This window comes from Eschrichtius robustus, chromosome 16 (genome assembly GCF_028021215.1).
Source record: "Eschrichtius robustus isolate mEscRob2 chromosome 16, mEscRob2.pri, whole genome shotgun sequence".
Lineage (NCBI taxonomy): Eukaryota > Metazoa > Chordata > Mammalia > Artiodactyla > Eschrichtiidae > Eschrichtius > Eschrichtius robustus.
The window spans coordinates 82962689-82969814 of record NC_090839.1 but is presented as its reverse complement, the minus strand read 5'-3'; the positions used below and the strand labels follow the sequence as shown (position 1 = coordinate 82969814).

General features: G+C 47.4%; 1 protein-coding gene across 1 annotated transcript in view; it reads left to right on the top strand.

The window, feature by feature from the left end:
* Positions 1 to 632: 632 nt before the first annotated feature.
* The window catches only part of GTF2I (general transcription factor IIi), a 96099-nt gene continuing 89605 nt past the window's right edge, over positions 633 to 7126 (top strand). The window contains exon 1 of the mRNA XM_068524992.1: positions 633 to 716. The gene's annotated coding sequence lies outside the window, so the exon portion shown is untranslated. The remainder of the gene's footprint in view (positions 717 to 7126) is intronic.

The window sequence follows — 7126 nt, the reverse complement described above, 5'->3', positions numbered from 1 at the left end:
GCAGGGAGCAGGCTGGAGCTCGCCCGGCCTGGATTTTCATCCCTGCGCCCCGGCTCCCCTCCCCCACCCGAGCAGCAGCGCAGGCCCCAGGTGCAGCCATGTTCCTCGCTCCCACCACCCGCGCCTCCATTGACAGTCCTTGCCCGAGAGGGCCGGGCGCCGCGCTCGCCGCGTCCTCGGGCTCTGGGCTTGTCGGCGCGAGGCTTCCTGGGAGTCGTAGTCCAGTGCCCCCGCCGTCGCGTTGGTGGGGACGAATCAGAGACTACAACTCCCGCTGGGTGGTGTTGCGGGTGCGCACGCGCAGCGCGCCTTCGAGGAACAAAAAAAAAAAAAAAAAAAAAAAAGAAAAAAAAAAAAAGAGGAGGAGGGTGAGAGAGAAGCTCGGAGAGCAGAGGAAAGGGGCCGCCGATCGCCCCCCCGCTTTCCCGCACGCGCTCTCTAGCCGTGGCTGCCCGCCTGCTGCGGTTACCCCGGCCTATCCCTCGGTCCCCTGTGAGCGGATCTAGGCGCTGAGCGAGGCCCTGCCGGGGCGGCCATGCGGCGGTGACAGGAGCTCGGCCGAGACGCTCGGGCCCCTCGCCCTCTCACCTCCTGCCCGCTCGCCAGCCAGCCTCAGCCCGAGGGTGCTCCGCCGCAGCCGCAGTTCGCGCGCGGCCCACACTCGCTTCCCTTCAGCACCCCCAGCCCCGGCGCTGCCTGGAGGCGGCTGCACTCGGGTGAGTCCCTGTCGCCTCATCTCCGGTCCTCCGCCCCGGTTGCCATCGCGAGCACGGTCTTTATTTGAGACTCGCTCCCTCCGGGGCCTGCACTGACAGGGGTCCGGGGACCGTCGGCGGCCGTGTTGGGGGCCACAGGCGCCCCCCCCCAACCCCGGCCCGCCGGCGTTGGGGGTGGGGCAGGAGCAGACGCGGTCGCGGGGGACGACAGTTGCACGCGCGCGCCTGGGTGCGTGGGGGAGGGGCGCGCGCGCCGGCGCGGCGTGGGGGGGCCCCTCACGCGTGAGGCCCGCGCGCGAGCGAGCCTGCGGGCTGCGCATGCCCGGCCGCTGATTGGCCGGCTCCGGCGATGCGGGTGCGCGCGCGGTGCCAGGCCCGAGCCGTGGGGTCGCGCTCGGCCTGGTGTCTCCGGGGCTCGTGCGCCCGGGCAGCAGACGCGCCGGATTGGCCGGCGGGCGGCGGGGGCGGTGCCGCGCTGCCTGGTAACTGCGGGCCGGCGGGCGGGCCCCGGAGCGCCGCCCCTCCTCGCCGCTGCCCCTGCCCGCCCCTACCCGCGCCCAGGTGGAGCCCGGAGTGGGCTTTGTCCCCGGCCCGGCCGGCGCGCCTGCCCCGCGGGGCTTGCTCTTTTGGGGAAATAAACACAATGACCGGAAGGAAAACCTCAGCCTGCAGGCTGTGAAAATAAGCCGTCTGGATTCTGCCAGCACCCGGTCGGGGGTTCGGGGAAGAAGACAAAAAACTGCTCTCTTTCCCCGCTACTTGTGCTTATCCAAGTTTTGCCTTTTAATAGTGAGTTTCTTTTTTGTATTTAATGTTACGGTTTTGCGCTCATTTGCGTCTGAGAATGTTTAGATGTTGGGCCCTGTTGGTGTGGTGCTCACTCCTCGGAATGCGGGGCTCCGGGCAGACTTCTCACCTTCCTGCATTCAACTTTGCTGCAGACAATGGCTTGATGGGCCACTGCATAAAAGTGGTCTCCGGGTGTTCAGGAAACAAAAGGGGAAGTTAGTTTGCAAATGAGAGTGCCGTAGAGTGCCCTGAGGAGGCCGGGTGTTCCCCCCTCACCCCTCCCCGCTAAGCCCTAGGATTTGGGATATCCGATTTTATTTCCTACATATTTTTGCTTTGTCCGTTTTCCAGCCACTGTAGTCTACTGCCTTGCACTTTAGCTTCTCCCGCTTCTTGGGATCTTGGCTCACACCTGTAGGCTGGAATAACTTTTTCTTCGCTTGAGGCTGTGGAACTCTTTCTTGCTCACATGCAAGTACTTCTTTAAAGCCATATCTTACAACGTTGGGTCAGAATTTGTTGCTTCTTCATACAGTCAACTTGTTTGCCCCTCCTAGGCTGGCGTCTTTATTTCCTCTTGGAGTGGGTTTGGTTATGCTCTGTATACACGTGTCTGACCTAGACACTAGGTATTAAACTCCTGGAGCGGTAAGGATTAAGCCTTTTCCGTCTTTGTCTTTCACCCCCTTCCAGTCTACAGCCGTCAAAGTGCTTTGTTTATATTAGTAGCGACAGCTAACGCTTGAATAATGTTTACATGCCTGGCATCGCTCTTAAGCACTTAAGGTATGTTTTTCTTATTTAATACTAATAACAACCCCGTTCCTATAGATGAGGAACAAGGCTAGAGAAGCTGGGTAATTACCTCTTGGTTACCCAGCAAGTAAACCTGGAATCCAAGATTTGAACCTGGGCAGTATGACTCTTAACCCCTAAGCCAGTGAGTGGTTCTGAAAACCCGCGCAAGCGTCATCCTCCCCTGGAGGGCTTGTTAAAACACAATAGCTGGGCCCCGCCCCAGACATTCTGATTCTGCAGGTCTGGGGTGGGGCCGGAGAATCTGCGATTCTAACTGGTTCCCAGGTGCTGCTGCTGCTGCTCCCAGGACCGACGCTTTGCGAGCTGTTCACCGCGGTAGGAAGTTAAGCTGTGAGGGAAGTTTATTCTAGATGCTTGCTCTTCATTACTTTAAAATGAGATCTTAAAGAACCAAAAGTAATTCGTACTGCTTACTGTAGATTGCTTGGAAAACTGAGAGTTAAGAATTTTTCTTAGCGTTGGTTACAAAATTAAAGTTTAATAGGTCTCCAGTTTAAAAAGGAGCCATGGATTTGAGTACAGAATACAATTAGAAATCTAATCTTGGCTTTCTTTCCCCCCTCTCATTCATTTATTAATTTTTTCATGGCACAGGCATTTATCTCTTTCAAGTGATGCCTGTAGCATCCTATCCTCACCAGAGCCTAAAGATAGGACCTGAGCTTGGACCTGAGGTAGGCTGGGCCAGGCCGGGGCAGGCAGAGCTGCTGGAGCTCCGTTAACTCCTCCCTCCTGCCAGTTCCATGCACCAATGATTTGGCTAACTTTTAAGAAAATGGCTACAAAGACTTTGTCATTAAAATGTAGGCTTTGGGCTTCTTTTTCTTGGGGCACAAGACTTGGTGAGAATGATTTTTAGTTTTTTTGGTGTAATGGATTTCTTTCTGAGGAAAGTAAGTAATCTCAAATCAGGTAGGAGTGGGATTAGTTTACGGTAATCTATCATTTTAAAAATTTTATGTCTTTATTTTTTGGCTGCGTTGGGTCTCCGTTGTGGTGCGCAGCTTCTCACTGCGGGGGCTTCTCTTGTGGGGCACGGGCTCTAGGTGCGTGAGCTTCAGTAGTTGCAGTAGGCGGGCTCAGTAGTTGCGGCGTGCGGGCTCTAGGGCGCGCGTGGTTTCAGTCGTTGTGGCACGCGGGCTTCGTTGTTCTGCGGCATGTGATCCTGGACCAGGGATCGAACCCGTGTCCCCTGCACTGGCAGGTGGGTTCTTAACCCCTGCGCTACCGGGGAAGTCTCTCTTCTATCATTTTTTTTGATGATTCATAGATCAATGGTGTGTTCCAAAACATAAAATACAGAAGACAAGGTCCCCGCTCCAGGTTGTTATTATCTAAAGGAGCAGTAAATAAAACACTTAACCTTTTCTGTTATTACTGGTGTGTAGCTATTTGCATTGCATTCTACCTAATTCAGCTCTACCATTGTTTCTTTCTTCATTGAAAACATGAATTTTTAAAATATTGCAATCCTCTTCATATAACTGCTGTGGTATAATTAACATGAACTTGTCTTAATCACTGGCTTAAACAGATGCTGGTAAGTAATTTTTACGTATGTCTAAGGGAAAGCATTTTTTGAAGAGCTGTTTGAGAAGTAATACCCTTTGAGAATGGTATTTCACTTTTCCCGAAATGCATGAGGTAATCTACCTGAAAGATAAATACCATGAATTTTATTAATAGCAGTTTACCAAAGGTCATTGGTACCATTTTTCTTCAAAAGTTGTCTACATTTATTTGGGTTAAGCTTATTCATTGTTACTAACTGAAAGAAAGTAGGAAATGCAATTAATCAGTTATTCATTATAATTGTAGAGTTGAGTTTCCTTGTAATCAAGGGGCTTAAATGGCAGCGTAGCAATATGAAGAATAAAATTTGGTTAAACAAAGTGTAGCTGAGGCTACCTGCCTGGGAGAGTAAAATTAAGGATTAGTATTTTAGAGGATGTATTAAAAATTATGGGAAAATTACGGAAAAAATCATGTGGATACATCAGAAGTGCTGAAGGTATTATCTTTTTTTTTAAATTATTTATTTATTGATTCATTATTTATGGCTGTGTTGGGTCTTCGTTTCTGTGCGAGGGCTTTCTCTAGTTGCGGCAAGCGGGGGCCACTCTTCATCGCGGTGCGCGGGCCTCTCACTATCGCGGCCTCTCTTGTTGCGGAGCACAGGCTCCAGACGCGCAGGCTCAGTAGTTGTGGCTCACGGGCCTAGTTGCTCCGCGGCATGTGGGATCTTCCCAGATCAGGGCTCGAACCCGTGTCCCCTGCATTGGCAGGCAGACTTTCAACCACTGCGCCACCAGGGAAGCCCTGAAGGTATTATCTTAATATTCTTCATTTTCATTTTCCATCCTTACCTCTTTCTTCCTTTATCATTTTCCCTCTTTCTTGTCTTTCCTTTACTGGAATGCTCAACGATGCAGTTTCCCTGTTTCTGTTTTTTGTTTTTTCCTCTTTGTTTCTGCAATCCTTGTGTTCATATCCCATGCCTGTCTCTGGCACTACTCCTTTGCTTTAAACACTTTGATCTAGTGGGAAAGTAAGAAAGTTCCATATAACCAGGGACTGTCAGAGTTGATGGCGGATTGACTCATGTTCCTTGGTTTAACTTGATGAAAAATTATAGAGGATTTTAAAAGAGTTAGTTTATTTAAAAAGTAACTTGAGGCAAAGTGAATTTATAATTGAGAGAGAGGGAGTATGGCTTAGTGGGTATAGACATAGGTTCTTTTTTTTTTTTAATATTTATTTATTTGGTTGCACTGGGTTTTAGTTGCAGTAGGCGGGCCCCTTATTTGTGGCTCACCGGCTCCTTAGTTGCGGCACGCACGTGGGATCTAGTTCCTTGACCAGGGATTGAACCCGGACCCCCTGCATTGGGAGCGTGGAGTCTTATCCACTGCGCCACCAGGGAAGTCCCCTTATAGTGATTTTTAAAAAATTGTGGTAGGGACTTCCCTGGCAGTCCAGTGGTTAAGACTCCGCGCTTCCACTGCAGGGGCCGCGCATGCCATGTGGCACGGTCAAAAAAAAAAAAAAAAAGTAGCAAAAAATTGGTAAAATATACATAACATAGAACTTAACACACAGTGTTAAGTGCACAGTTTGTACAGTCACGTTGTTGAGCAGCCATCACACCATCCATCTCCAGGACTTTTTCATCTTCCTAAACTGAAATTGCCCGTTAAAGAGTAATTCCCATTCCCTCTTCCCTCCAGCCCCTGGCACCTGCTGTGAGGCATGTGGGATCTTAGTTCCCTGACCAGGGATGGAACTGGTGCCCCTTACACTGCAAGCGTGGAGTCTTAACCACTGGACCACCAGGGAAGTCCCAAATTTGACTGTTTTAGGTACCTCATATAAGTGGAATTATTTGGACAGTATTTGTCCTTTTGTGATTGGTTTATTTCATTTAGCGTAATGTCCTCAACGGTTCATCCATGTTTTAGGATGTGTCAGAATTTCCATCCTTTTTGATCGTTATAGTGATTTTTAAAGTTTTTCTTTTTATAGTATGGCAAAGGAGGTAATTTTTTTAAAGTACTGTATATGACTATATTATGGTATAATTATAGAAGTGGAGAGTAGTGAAGAGTTTGAACCTATTTAGGGTATTTGGTTAAAATCAGCCCTGGTTAGACTGAGCCTGTGAAGATTTCTGATTGTATAGGTCCCATACTTTGGAAAATTGATGTGTGTTTTGATTCCATTTGCATACACTGTCTCTAGAGAGACCATAGTATTTTTTATTATATGTTAATTATTTTCTGATTATGTATTTTTGTTGTGTTGATTGCTTCTGTAAAGCTTTTAGAGTACTTTTTCTTAGGGTATGTTGTAAAACAGTGGGGTAGTCACTTTACCCAACTAGATACTTCATAATTTTTTTCTTTATTTGTAGTCTTACCTATAGGAAAATCAGTTTTCTTTATAATAACAAAATGAGTGTTTGAACTATTGTTCACTATTCATTGTCTATGTTTTAAGCTTTGGAAAAGAAGAGATCCCTTACCGCATTTGGAACAGTACTCATTTATCTACTTACCCAACATATTGAAGGCCTTCTGGGTGGGTTAGGTATTGTGTGACGCCCTCAGAACACAACCCCCAGAACACAGTCTATTTCTAGGAGAATGCTGGTATGGGCAAATTCTATTGTTTGTTGAGAGCTTCACAATAAAGACTCCTTAGTTCAGTTTGTATATTCAGTCTAGTTTACTTTTTTTGGTATTTGGCGCAAGGTGACTTTTAAACTTAAATTGTAAAACAATCTTTGAGGAGTAGGTTTGATATAAGCAAATTTTTCATGCTTGTTGGATGTATGCTTTAAAAGGTGCACATACTGTATTTCAAAGCAGTGATTTGTTGTTTATCTTAAATTTACACAATGTTGTAGGTCAATTATATCTCAAAAAAAAGCTGGGAAAAAAAATAAATGGTTAAAAAAAAGCAGTGATTTATTTTGACAACTTTCTTATTATTTTTCCTGCCCCATCAGAAAATAGGTTATTTTATTTAGCAGTATTAAAGCAGTTAGTTGGGAAATTTTCATTTGTCAGACTTGGATTTGGAGAGTTTATAGGTAGATAAATAGGTATTACATATATGTGTATTTTAAAAATAAGTAATTAAAAATTTTTTAAATTTATTTTATTTATATTAATTTTTGGCTGCGTCAAGTCTTTGTTGCTGTGCGCGGGATTTCTCTAATTGCGGTGAGCAGGGGCTACTCTTTGTGGCAGAGCACAGGCTCTAGGCGCGCGGGCTTCAGTAGTTGTGGCGCATGGGCTTGG